This window comes from Leptodactylus fuscus, chromosome 5, assembly GCF_031893055.1.
Source record: "Leptodactylus fuscus isolate aLepFus1 chromosome 5, aLepFus1.hap2, whole genome shotgun sequence".
NCBI classification, from domain to species: domain Eukaryota; kingdom Metazoa; phylum Chordata; class Amphibia; order Anura; family Leptodactylidae; genus Leptodactylus; species Leptodactylus fuscus.
This window is the reverse complement of record NC_134269.1, coordinates 23,357,927-23,370,272: the sequence shown is the minus strand read 5'-3', so window position 1 is coordinate 23,370,272 and position 12,346 is coordinate 23,357,927. Positions and strand designations below refer to the sequence as shown.

The 12,346-nt window shown below is 43.3% G+C and overlaps 2 non-coding genes across 2 annotated transcripts; both read left to right on the top strand.

The window, feature by feature from the left end:
* Positions 1 to 132: 132 nt before the first annotated feature.
* Positions 133 to 205, top strand: TRNAV-CAC (transfer RNA valine (anticodon CAC)). Its single transcript has one exon. It is a non-coding gene; the product is annotated as a tRNA-Val (tRNA).
* Positions 206 to 3,187: 2,982 nt separating this feature from the next.
* Positions 3,188 to 3,260, top strand: TRNAV-AAC (transfer RNA valine (anticodon AAC)). Its single transcript has one exon. It is a non-coding gene; the product is annotated as a tRNA-Val (tRNA).
* The last annotated feature ends 9,086 nt before the right edge of the window (positions 3,261 to 12,346 follow it).

Below are 12,346 nucleotides of genomic sequence, written 5' to 3'. Positions count from 1 at the left end.
CTCTCTCTCTCTCTCTCTCTATCTATCTATCTATCTGGGCTGTTACTGTTGCTTTAAAGAACAATAATTGAAATGACATGCAATGTTGGGTTATTGTCCCAGCTTGTGTAGCCATGCGACCCTAACAAGGCAGTTTTTGTAGTGTAGTGGTTATCACGTTCGCCTCACACGCGAAAGGTCCCCGGTTCGAAACCGGGCAGAAACATGTTTGGCATTTTGTCTAGCTTTTCCTTTTAAAATACATGAGTAAAACAATAGTGCAGTGTGAAAAGTCTTTATAAAAAGATCGTCATATCGCTGTGCCACTCCTCCACTCATCATGTTAGTGGAGTCTTATTGTGATCAATGTTTCACTTTTTTGCATCTAGAAGACTCGGTCGTGATGACCTTGGGCTGTAATGTGACGCCATTCACTAACATGGGTGATGGAGTCACAGGGTGACACAACGATCTCTCGTCATGCGATGGGAGTCTTGGCCAAAGTCACCATGTGACCTAACCTTAGGCTGATTGTTATACTTATTAAGCCTCACCACCATTTTTATAACCCATAAATATGACAAAAAATGATGTTCAGAGTTTTACCAAGCCTAGATCATTTACGAAAGATTTTCTGACGCTTATAACTGGCTTTACTTTATATGGATGAGCGATCTTACAGATATGTCACTAGCAGAGATGAGCGAGTAGTATTTGATTGAATACCTCCCCTGCATAGTTATTGGTGTAAAAAAGTGCCAGGGCAGGTCGGAGGGGCATCGAATTTTTACTGCGTTTACCGCGTGGTATTTGACAGAGTACACCAATAACTATGCAGGGGAGGTATTACATCGAATACTACTCGCTCATCTCTAGACACTAATATCAAATTGGTGGGGCATTGGACACACTATGACTGATGGCCTATCCTTATATAAAATAAATAAATAAATAAATTTTATTTATATAGCGCCAACATATTCCGCAGCGCTGTACAATTTGTAGGGCCCTGCTCGCAAGAGCTTACAATCTATGAGGTAGAGGGGGTGACACAAGAGGTAGCAGGGGCGGTATTGCTTATACAGAGGTCAGACACTTTTGTAATAGAGGCGACTGTCATTACACAAACATAAAACTTTGTGAGCCGTCAACAGTCATGATCTTTAACATGTGGATGGAGCTTGGACCTATAAAGTTAGCCTGAAATGACATCATATCATGTGGGGAAATGTGGGAGCGGGAACAGAGGAGGGTTAGATTTTGGGAATTCTAATTATAGTACGGAAGAATTTACATTAGGAATTGTGATGGGCTTGTCTGAAAAGATGTGTCTTTAGTTTGCGTTTGAAACTGTAGAAATTGGGAGTTAATCTGATTGTCCGGGGTAGAGCATTCCAGAGAAGTGGTGCAGCTCGGGAGAAGTCTTGTATACGAGCGTGGGAGGTTCTGATAATAGAGGATGTAAGTGTTAGGTCATTGAGTGAGCGGAGAACACGGGTTGGGCGGTAGACAGAGATGAGGGAGGAAATGTATGGAGGTGCGGCATTATGGAGAGTCTTGTGGATGAGAGTCTATCCTTAAGATCAATATTAGATTTGTGGGCCCCTGCAGATCGCTGGTGCTGAGGCCGCCTGGAAGATCCGCACTGCTCACACACCGTACAAGCTGTAGTCTATGGAGCAATGCTGCAGTATGTATACGCACTGCTAAAATCCCCTTTAACGTCTATGACTGATGGATGGTAACAGGTGATCATCCATAATAGCATTCTTTATTTCTGTCTGTTTTTTCTGACCATGCTCAGAAAGCAAAATAAACCTCCCCCCAAAAAAAGACTGTATAATAATAGACATTACCATCTGTACATACACAGGCATCTCTGTTTTGCTTTAATGGACCCAATCGTAACAGACTTCCAATGGTAGTGTGAACCTTCCCTTAGGGTAATTCACATGGAAAAATTTGCTGCAGATTTCTCCCCCCAATCAGTGGCAGATTCCGCCCAGATACTGCCTCTCATTGTCTTCGTAGCAGGACACTAAAATAAGTGTCCTGCCACATATGTAGCTCTGTCCAGGGGCATAACTACAGTGGTAGCAGCAGTAGCAGCTGCCACAGGGCCCGGGCCATTAGTGGGCCCGGTGACAGCCGCTACCGCTGCATTTTTTTATTTATTTTTTTAAATAGTCCGTTACGGGCCCCATTTACTTGCTGATCCTGGCTGGGCAGGGATCGGCAAGTGACACCGCGGGCCCCACAAACACTATCATTATACTCGGGGGTCTTTGCAGACCCCCGAGTATAATGATCAGCGGACCGGGAGACGTAAGGAACATAACAAACAGTGTTACTTACCTCTCCACGATCCTGCCTCCGGCCTCCCTCATTTGTGTCTGACGTCTCTGACGTCACATGACCCGGGTCTGCTTCCCGGGTCATGTGACGTCCAACATCATTAATGCAGGACAAGAGCGGCAGCCGGTAGCCGACAGCCTAGGAGCCGGGCACAGGTAAGCAACTGTTTTTTTAAAAAATGTTCTTATTCCCCCGGGTCTCCGATTATTAATTGTTTATGGATATCCACAGTGGGACATAATACTGTGTGCAGGGGCCACTGTGGGGGATAATACTGTGTGCAGGGGCCACTATTGGGGTTAATACTGTGTGCAGGGGACACTATTGGGGTTAATACTGTGTGCAGGGGCCACTATTGGGGTTAATTCTGTGTGCAGGAGACACTATTGGGGTTAATACTGTGTGCAGGGGCCACTATTGGGGTTAATACTGTGTGCAGGGGCCACTATTGGGGTTAATACTGTGTGCAGGGGCCACTATTGAGGTTAATTCTGTGTGCAGGGGCCACTATTGGGGTTAATACTGTGTGCAGGAGACACTATTGGGGTTAATACTATGTGTGCAGGGGCCACTATTGGGGTTAATACGGTGTGCAGGGGCCACTATTGGGGTTAATACTGTGTGCAGGGGCCACTATTGGGGTTAATATTGTGTGCAGGGGACACTAATGGACATAATACTGTGTGCAGGGCTTACTAAGGGACATAATAGAGTTCTGAGGAGGGGGTCGGTTGAGGTCTTCGGCGTCGGTTTTGGGGGGGGGGCCCATGTCAAAAGTTTGCCACGGGGCCCCGCCATTCCTAGTTACGCCACTGGCTCTGTCCAACATGCACCAGAAGCTAATCACATGGTAGTTTCTGTAGTGTAGTGGTTATCACGTTCGCCTAACACGCGAAAGGTCCCCGGTTCGAGACCGGGCAGAAACACATTTTCTCTTTTGCTTTAATATTGAATCAGTCATAGCCCAGCGATGTGTCACATCGCGTCTACAAGCCAGGAGCCGCCGGCAGCGGCGAAGCGAGGAGCGAGAGAGGCGTGCAGAGAGCGGCGAGGGAGCGGAGGAGAAGGTAAGTTTAATGTGGAGGTGGAACGTGAATCTGGGGGCAGATGAAGGAGAGGACATGAATCTGGGGGCAGAGATGGGGGACATGAATCTGGGGGGAGAGATGGAGGGGACATGAATCTGGGGGCAGATGAAGGGTGTATGTGAAACTGGGGGAGAGATAGAGGGGGACATATAATTTATGGGTGACTGTAGGGGGATTATATTATATTGTGTGCGGGCACATGAAAAATTAACGAGTGGGCAGAGTCAACACAAAAGTGGGCGGGCTAAATTTTGTCCCTCTTTCAGTTCTTCAAAAGTTGGGAGGTATGGGGATCTGTTCTTGTACACCGGGTATATGCATCTTCTATTCTGCTCCCGGGGCCCGGTGACACCGTAGTGAAGGCTCCTGGAGCAGAACAGAATATGTGTCAGAAGCTGCATTAGTGCGCAGGTAGGTGGTGAGTGATCTGCTGGTATAGTCTCTATAACAGGTCTTGTGGACACTTACCACGTGACGGATGATACTCCTATACTGTTTCACAGACTATCAGATGACACCTAATAGCATACAGAGGTCCCCAATGTACCAGCCCGGTACCAAGTGATCCAAGGCTCGGTACTGGTCCGCGGCCTGGTCAATGGAGACCTCTGATGTATATGGTAGAGAGTCTGTGAAATCAGATATATCTCGTATCTTGGATATTATAAAATGTACAAATGTATTTTTGGTGTCAAATGAAAGAGGAGATTCTGACACTGAGGTTACAGTGATGTCTATGTGACAGGTAATGTAATAGAGTGCCCGGCGTTTTTAGGCAATGTATGAAGTGGGAGAATCATTCCGCACTTTGCCTAGGCATTGTATAGGATAGTTAGCATTCTATAGAGTGCCAAATGCTATTTAGGCAAAGTATGAACCCCATCCCAAACGAGCTGCTCTGTGAAGTGCATGAAATGTAGGGAAAAAGTCTGTGACATAATACTGGATAGTACTGACGCCTTCTTTAAAGGGATTCTACCATTAAAATCACAAAGGCTATTCTTCTCCTACCTTTAGATGTCTTCTCTGCGCCACCGTTCAGTAGAAATCTCGGTTTTCGTCTGTATGCAAATGAGTTCTCTCGCAGCACTGGGGGCGTCCCCAATGCTGCGAGAGAAATCTCCAGTGACGGCTCCATCTTCTTCAGGAACATCTTCTTTCAGAGATTCCGGTCAAACTTCTAGGTCTCGGGCAGAGTCGACTGTGCATGCCCACAAGCCACAAGAAAATGGCCGCTTACTTACTGTGTAAGCAGCCATTTTTCTTGTGGCCACGGGCATGCGCAGTCTGCTCTAGGCCTCAGGCAGACGTTTGAACCCAGATCTGGAGGTAGACGCGCAGAGAGGCCGTTCCTGAAGAAGATGGAGGCGGCGCTGGAGATTTCTCTCGCAGCATTGGGGACATCCCCCAGTGCTGTTTGAGTGCTGGGGCCTGTCCCCGGTGCTGCGAGAGAACTCATTTGCATACAGACTAGTTTGGCCTAAGCAAATACTGTTTTTGGCAGCGTTCCCTTGAATTTTCGACAATTCCTCATCGAATCGCTGCTTCATGTCCTTCTCCAACCCCCCAGCTTGCTCCTCCTCCTCTTCCCACATTTTCATGGACATTCATTCACGAACAAAACCGAACTAAGTCAAATTTCAAAGGCCTTGAGGCAACGGCAGAGCAGAGAAAACCGTCGGGTTTATGCTAGAAACGAAGTGCGCTCGCGAGATCATCGTAGATGCTGCTGAACGAAATGTAGGCCTTAGGCAATGGAGATGAGCGAACACTGTTCGGAATGGAAGCACCTGGCACGGCGACCGGCCGCCGGCAAAGTGTACGTGCCAGGTGCTTCCATTCATTTCTATGGGTGCGTGCTGTTCGGATCGGCTGATCCAAACAGTGTTCGCTCATCTCTATTAGGCAACAGCAGAGACAGACCGTTGTATCGTGCAGAAGTGGCAGTGGCTTCATGCTAGAAGCGAAGTGCGCGATCATCGGAGATGATGATGCTGCTGCTGCTAGTGCCTTGCCGAGGATGAAGCAAAGCGAGAATGAAGGTCATCTATTATCCCATACTTTGCCGCTTTCTCATTCGGCATTGTATAGAATGTCTAGGCAATGTTTGAAATGACGAATTGTTTCATACATTGTGGCTAGTTTTAGGTATTCTATACAATGCCGGATTTCATACATTGCCGGTAACATCTATATTATTTCCCAAGATATCACTGGTTGAAAACACAGTCGGGATTGGGATTTTTATGTCATATATATTGTACATCTGCATATACATCTCATAATCCCGACTGTGTTTTCAGCCAGTAATATCTCTGGAAATAACAGACATCACTACAATCTGACATGAAAGAAGAGCATCTATAATGCCGGTGTCGTCTTATGTTGTAAAGAAGACAACAATGTTTATTGAAACATTGACAGCCATTTAATCTTTAACCCCTTCCCGCCGATGGCATTTTTTGATTTTCGTTTTTGACTCCCCTCTTTCAAAACCCCATAACTTTTTTATTTCTCCGCTCCCAGAGCCATATGAGGTCTTAATTTTTGCAGGACAAATTTTTCTTCATGATGCCAGCATTAATTATTCTATATAATGTACTGGGAAGCAGGGAAAAAATTCAGAATGGGGTGGATTTGAAGAAATAATGCATTTCTGCGACTTTCTTAAGGGCTTTGGTTTTACGGCGTTCACTGTGCAGCCAAAATGACATGTCCCCTGTATTCTGTGTTTCGGTACGGTTCCAGGGATACCAAATTTATATGGTTTTATTTACATTTTGACCCCTAAAAAAAATTCCAAAACTGTGTTAATAAATTTTATTTCTAAAAGTCGCCATATTCTGACAGCCGTAACTTTTTTATACGTAAGTGTACGGGGATGGATAGGGTGTCTTTTTTTGCGGGGCCGGTTGTACTTTTTAGTTCTACCATTTTCGGGAAATGTTATTTCTTTGATCACTTTTTATTCAAATTTTTATCAGAATCAAAACAGAGAAAAAACGGCGGTTTGGCACTTTCGACTATTTTTCCTGCTACGGCGTTTACCGAACAGGAAAAATATTTTTATAGATTTGTAGAGCGGGCGATTTCGGATGTGGGGATACCTAACATGTATATGTTTCACAGTTTTTAACTACTTTTATATGTGTTCTAGGGAAAGGGGGGTGATTTGAACTTTTAATTCTTTTTATATTTTTTTATATTTTTTTTAACTTTTTTTTTAATTTTTTTTTTCATTTATTAGACCCCCTAGGGGTGTTGAACCCCAGGGGGTCTGATCACTAATGCAATGCATTACAATGCTAATGCATTGCAATGCATTGCAAAAAAGCATCCTTTCTTTTGCAGGCTGCATAGACCAGCCTGCAAAAGAGAGGATTTGCAGACAAGCCTGGGAGCCTGTACAAGGCTCCCGGCTGTCATGGCAACGGGACGTCAGCCCTGGAGCATGCTCCAGGAGCCGGCGATCCCGGCCAAAATGGCGGCGCCCATATACTGCCTATGTATTGTACTGCCTATGTTGGCTCCTAGGCTCCTAGGAGCCCTGACAGTGTGCTACACTATGTTTTATAGATAGGTTCCTAGGAGCCCTGACAGTGTTCTACACTATGTTTTATAGATAGGTTCCTAGGAGCCCTGACAGTGTTCTACACTATGTTTTATAGATAGGTTCCTAGGAGCCCTGACAGTGTTCTACACTATGTTTATAAATAGGTTCCTAGGAGTCCTGACAGTGTTCTACACTATGTTTTATAGATAGGTTCCTAGGAGCCCTGACAGTGTTCTACACTATGTTTTATAGATAGGTTCCTAGGAGCCCTGACAGTATTCTACACTATGTTTTATAGATAGATTCCTAGGAGTCCTGACAGTGTTCTACACTATGTTTTATAGATAGGTTCCTAGGAGCCCTGACAGTGTTCTACACTATGTTTTATAGATAGGTCCCTAGGAGCCCTTACAGTGTTCTACACTATGTTTTATAGATAGGTCCCTAGGAGCCCTGACAGTGTCATACACTATGTATTATAGATAGGTTCCTAGGAGCCCTGACAGTGTTCTACACTATGTTTTATAGATAGGTCCCTAGGAGCCCTGACAGTGTTCTACACTATGTTTTATAGATAGGTTCCTAGGAGTCCTGACAGTGTTCTACACTATGTTTTATAGATAGGTTCCTAGGAGTCCTGACAGTGTTCTACACTATGTTTTATAGATAGGTCCCTAGGAGCCCTGACAGTGTTCTACACTATGTTTTATAGATAGGTCCCTAGGAGCCCTGACAGTGTCATACACTATGTATTATAGATAGGTTTCTAGGAGCCCTGACAGTGTTCTACACTATGTTTTATAGATAGGTTCCTAGGAGCCCTGACAGTGTTCTACACTATGTTTTATAGATAGGTCCCTAGGAGCCCTGACAGTGTTCTACACTATGTTTTATAGATAGGTCCCTAGGAGCGCTGACAGTGTTCTACACTATGTTTTATAGATAGGTCCCTAGGAGCCCTGACAGTGTTCTACACTATGTTTTATAGATAGGTTGCTAGGAGACCTGACAGTGTCATACACTATGTATTATAGATAGGTTCCTAGGAGCCCTGACAGTGTTCTACACTATGTTTTATAGATAGGTTCCTAGGAGCCCTGACAGTGTTCTACAAAATGTTTTAAAGATAGGTTCCTAGGAGACCTGACAGTGTTCTACACTATGTTTTATAGATAGGTTCCTAGGAGACCTGACAGTGTTCTACACTATGTATTATAGATAGGTTCCTAGGAGCCCTGACAGTGTCATACACTATGTTTTATAGATAGGTTCCTAGGAGCCCTGACAGTATTCTACACTATGTTTTATAGATAGGTTCCTAGGAGCCCTGACAGTATTCTACACTATGTTTTATAGATAGGTCCCTAGGAGTCCTGACAGTGTTCTACACTATGTATTATAGATAGGTTCCTAGGAGCCCTGACAGTATTCTACACTATGTTTTATAGATAGGTCCCTAGGAGTCCTGACAGTGTCATACACTATGTATTATAGATAGGTTCCTAGGAGCCCTGACAGTATTCTACACTATGTTTTATAGATAGGTTCCTGGGAGCCCTGACAGTATTCTACACTATGTTTTATAGATAGGTTCCTAGGAGCCCTGACAGTATTATACACTATGTTTTATAGATAGGTTCCTAGGAGCCCAGACAGTATTCTACACTATGTATTATAGATAGGTTCCTAGGAGCCCTGACAGTATTATACACTATGTTTTATAGATAGGTTCCTAGGAGCCCAGACAGTATTCTACACTATGTTTTATAGATAGGTTCCTAGGAGCCCTGACAGTATTCTACACTATGTTTTATAGATAGGTCCCTAGGAGTCCTGACAGTGTTCTACACTATGTATTATAGATAGGTTCCTAGGAGCCCTGACAGTATTCTACACTATGTTTTATAGATAGGTCCCTAGGAGTCCTGACAGTGTCATACACTATGTATTATAGATAGGTTCCTAGGAGCTCTGACAGTGTTCTACACTATATTTTATAGATAGGTTCCTAGGAGTCCTGACAGTGTTCTACACTATGTTTTATAGATAGGTTCCTAGGAGCCCTGACAGTGTTCTACACTATGTATTATAGATAGGTTCCTAGGAGCCCTGACAGTGTTCTACACTATGTATTATAGATAGGTTCCTAGGAGCCCTGACAGTGTTCTACACTATGTATTATAGATAGGTTCCTAGGAGCCCTGACAGTGTTCTACACTATATTTTATAGATAGGTTCCTAGGAGCCCTGACAGTGTTCTACACTATGTATTATAGATAGGTTCCTAGGAGCCCTGACAGTGTTCTACACTATGTATTATAGATATGTTCCTAGGAGCCCTGACAGTATTCTACACTATGTTTTATAGATAGGTTCCTAGGAGCCCCGACAGTGTTCTACACTATGTATTATAGATAGGTTCCTAGGAGCCCTGACAGTATTCTACACTATGTTTTATAGATAGGTCCCTAGGAGTCCTGACAGTGTCATACACTATGTATTATAGATAGGTTCCTAGGAGCCCTGACAGTATTCTACACTATGTTTTATAGATAGGTTCCTAGGAGCCCTGAGAGTATTCTACACTATGTTTTATAGATAGGCTCCTAGGAGCCCTGACAGTGTGCTACACTATGTTTTATAGATAGGTTCCTAGGAGCCCTGACAGTGTTCTACACTATGTTTTATAGATAGGTTCCTAGGAGCCCTGACAGTGTTCTACACTATGTTTATAAATAGGTTCCTAGGAGTCCTGACAGTGTTCTACACTATGTTTTATAGATAGGTTCCTAGGAGCCCTGACAGTGTTCTACACTATGTTTTATAGATAGGTTCCTAGGAGCCCTGACAGTGTTCTACACTATGTTTTATAGATAGGTCCCTAGGAGCCCTGACAGTGTTCTACACTATGTTTTATAGATAGATTCCAAGGAGTCCTGACAGTGTTCTACACTATGTTTTATAGATAGGTTCCTAGGAGCCCTGACAGTGTTCTACACTACGTTTTATAGATAGGTCCCTAGGAGCCCTGACAGTGTTCTACACTATGTTTTATAGATAGGTCCCTAGGAGCCCTGACAGTGTCATACACTATGTATTATAGATAGGTTCCGAGGAGCCCTGACAGTGTTCTACACTATGTTTTATAGATAGGTCCCTAGGAGCCCTGACAGTGTTCTACACTATGTTTTATAGATAGGTTCCTAGGAGTCCTGACAGTGTTCTACACTATGTTTTATAGATAGTTTCCTAGGAGTCCTGACAGTGTTCTACACTATGTTTTATAGATAGGTCCCTAGGAGCCCTGACAGTGTTCTACACTATGTTTTATAGATAGGTCCCTAGGAGCCCTGACAGTGTCATACACTATGTATTATAGATAGGTTTCTAGGAGCCCTGACAGTGTTCTACACTATGTTTTATAGATAGGTTCCTAGGAGTCCTGACAGTGTTCTACACTATGTTTTATAGATAGGTTCCTAGGAGCCCTGACAGTGTTCTACACTATGTTTTATAGATAGGTCCCTAGGAGCCCTGACAGTGTTCTACACTATGTTTTATAGATAGGTCCCTAGGAGCGCTGACAGTGTTCTACACTATGTTTTATAGATAGGTCCCTAGGAGCCCTGACAGTGTTCTACACTATGTTTTATAGTTAGGTTCCTAGGAGCCCTGACAGTGTCATACACTATGTATTATAGATAGGTTCCTAGGAGCCCTGACAGTGTTCTACACTATGTTTTATAGATAGGTTCCTAGGAGCCCTGACAGTGTTCTACAAAATGTTTTAAAGATAGGTTCCTAGGAGACCTGACAGTGTTCTACACTATGTTTTATAGATAGGTTCCTAGGAGACCTGACAGTGTTCTACACTATGTATTATAGATAGGTTCCTAGGAGCCCTGACAGTGTCATACACTATGTTTTATAGATAGGTTCCTAGGAGCCCTGACAGTATTCTACACTATGTTTTATAGATAGGTTCCTAGCAGCCCTGACAGTATTCTACACTATGTTTTATAGATAGGTTCCTAGGAGTCCTGACAGTGTTCTATACACTATGTATTATAGATAGGTTCCTAGGAGCCCTGACAGTATTCTACACTATGTTTTATAGATAGGTTCCTGGGAGCCCTGACAGTATTCTACACTATGTTTTATAGATAGGTTCCTAGGAGCCCTGACAGTATTATACACTATGTTTTATAGATAGGTTCCTAGGAGCCCAGACAGTATTCTACACTATGTATTATAGATAGGTTCCTAGGAGCCCTGACAGTATTATACACTATGTTTTATAGATAGGTTCCTAGGAGCCCTGACAGTGTTCTACACTATGTATTATAGATAGGTTCCTAGGAGCCCTGACAGTGTTCTACACTATGTATTATAGATAGGTTCCTAGGAGCCCTGACAGTGTTCTACACTATGTATTATAGATAGGTTCCTAGGAGCCCTGACAGTATTCTACACTATGTTTTATAGATAGGTCCCTAGGAGTCCTGACAGTGTCATACACTATGTATTATAGATAGGTTCCTAGGAGCCCTGACAGTATTCTACACTATGTTTTATAGATAGGTTCCTGGGAGCCCTGACAGTATTCTACACTATGTTTTATAGATAGGTTCCTAGGAGCCCTGACAGTATTATACACTATGTTTTATAGATAGGTTCCTAGGAGCCCAGACAGTATTCTACACTATGTATTATAGATAGGTTCCTAGGAGCCCTGACAGTATTATACACTATGTTTTATAGATAGATTCCTAGGAGCCCAGACAGTATTCTACACTATGTTTTATAGATAGGTTCCTAGGAGCCCTGACAGTATTATACACTATGTTTTATAGATAGATTCCTAGGAGTCCAGACAGTATTCTACACTATGTTTTATAGATAGGTTCCTAGGAGCCCTGACAGTATTATACACTATGTATTATAGATAGGTTCCTAGGAGCCCTGACAGTGTTCTACACTATATATTATAGATAGGTTCCTAGGAGTCCTGACAGTGTTCTACACTATGTTTTATAGATAGGTTCCTAGGAGCCCTGACAGTGTTCTACACTATGTATTATAGATAGGTTCCTAGGAGCCCTGACAGTGTTCTACACTATGTATTATAGATAGGTTCCTAGGAGCCCTGACAGTGTTCTACACTATGTATTATAGATAGGTTCCTAGGAGCCCTGACAGTGTTCTACACTATATTTTATAGATAGGTTCCTAGGAGCCCTGACAGTGTTCTACACTATGTATTATAGATAGGTTCCTAGGAGCCCTGACAGTGTTCTACACTATGTATTATAGATAGGTTCCTAGGAGCCCTGACAGTATTCTACACTATGTTTTATAGATAGGTACCTAG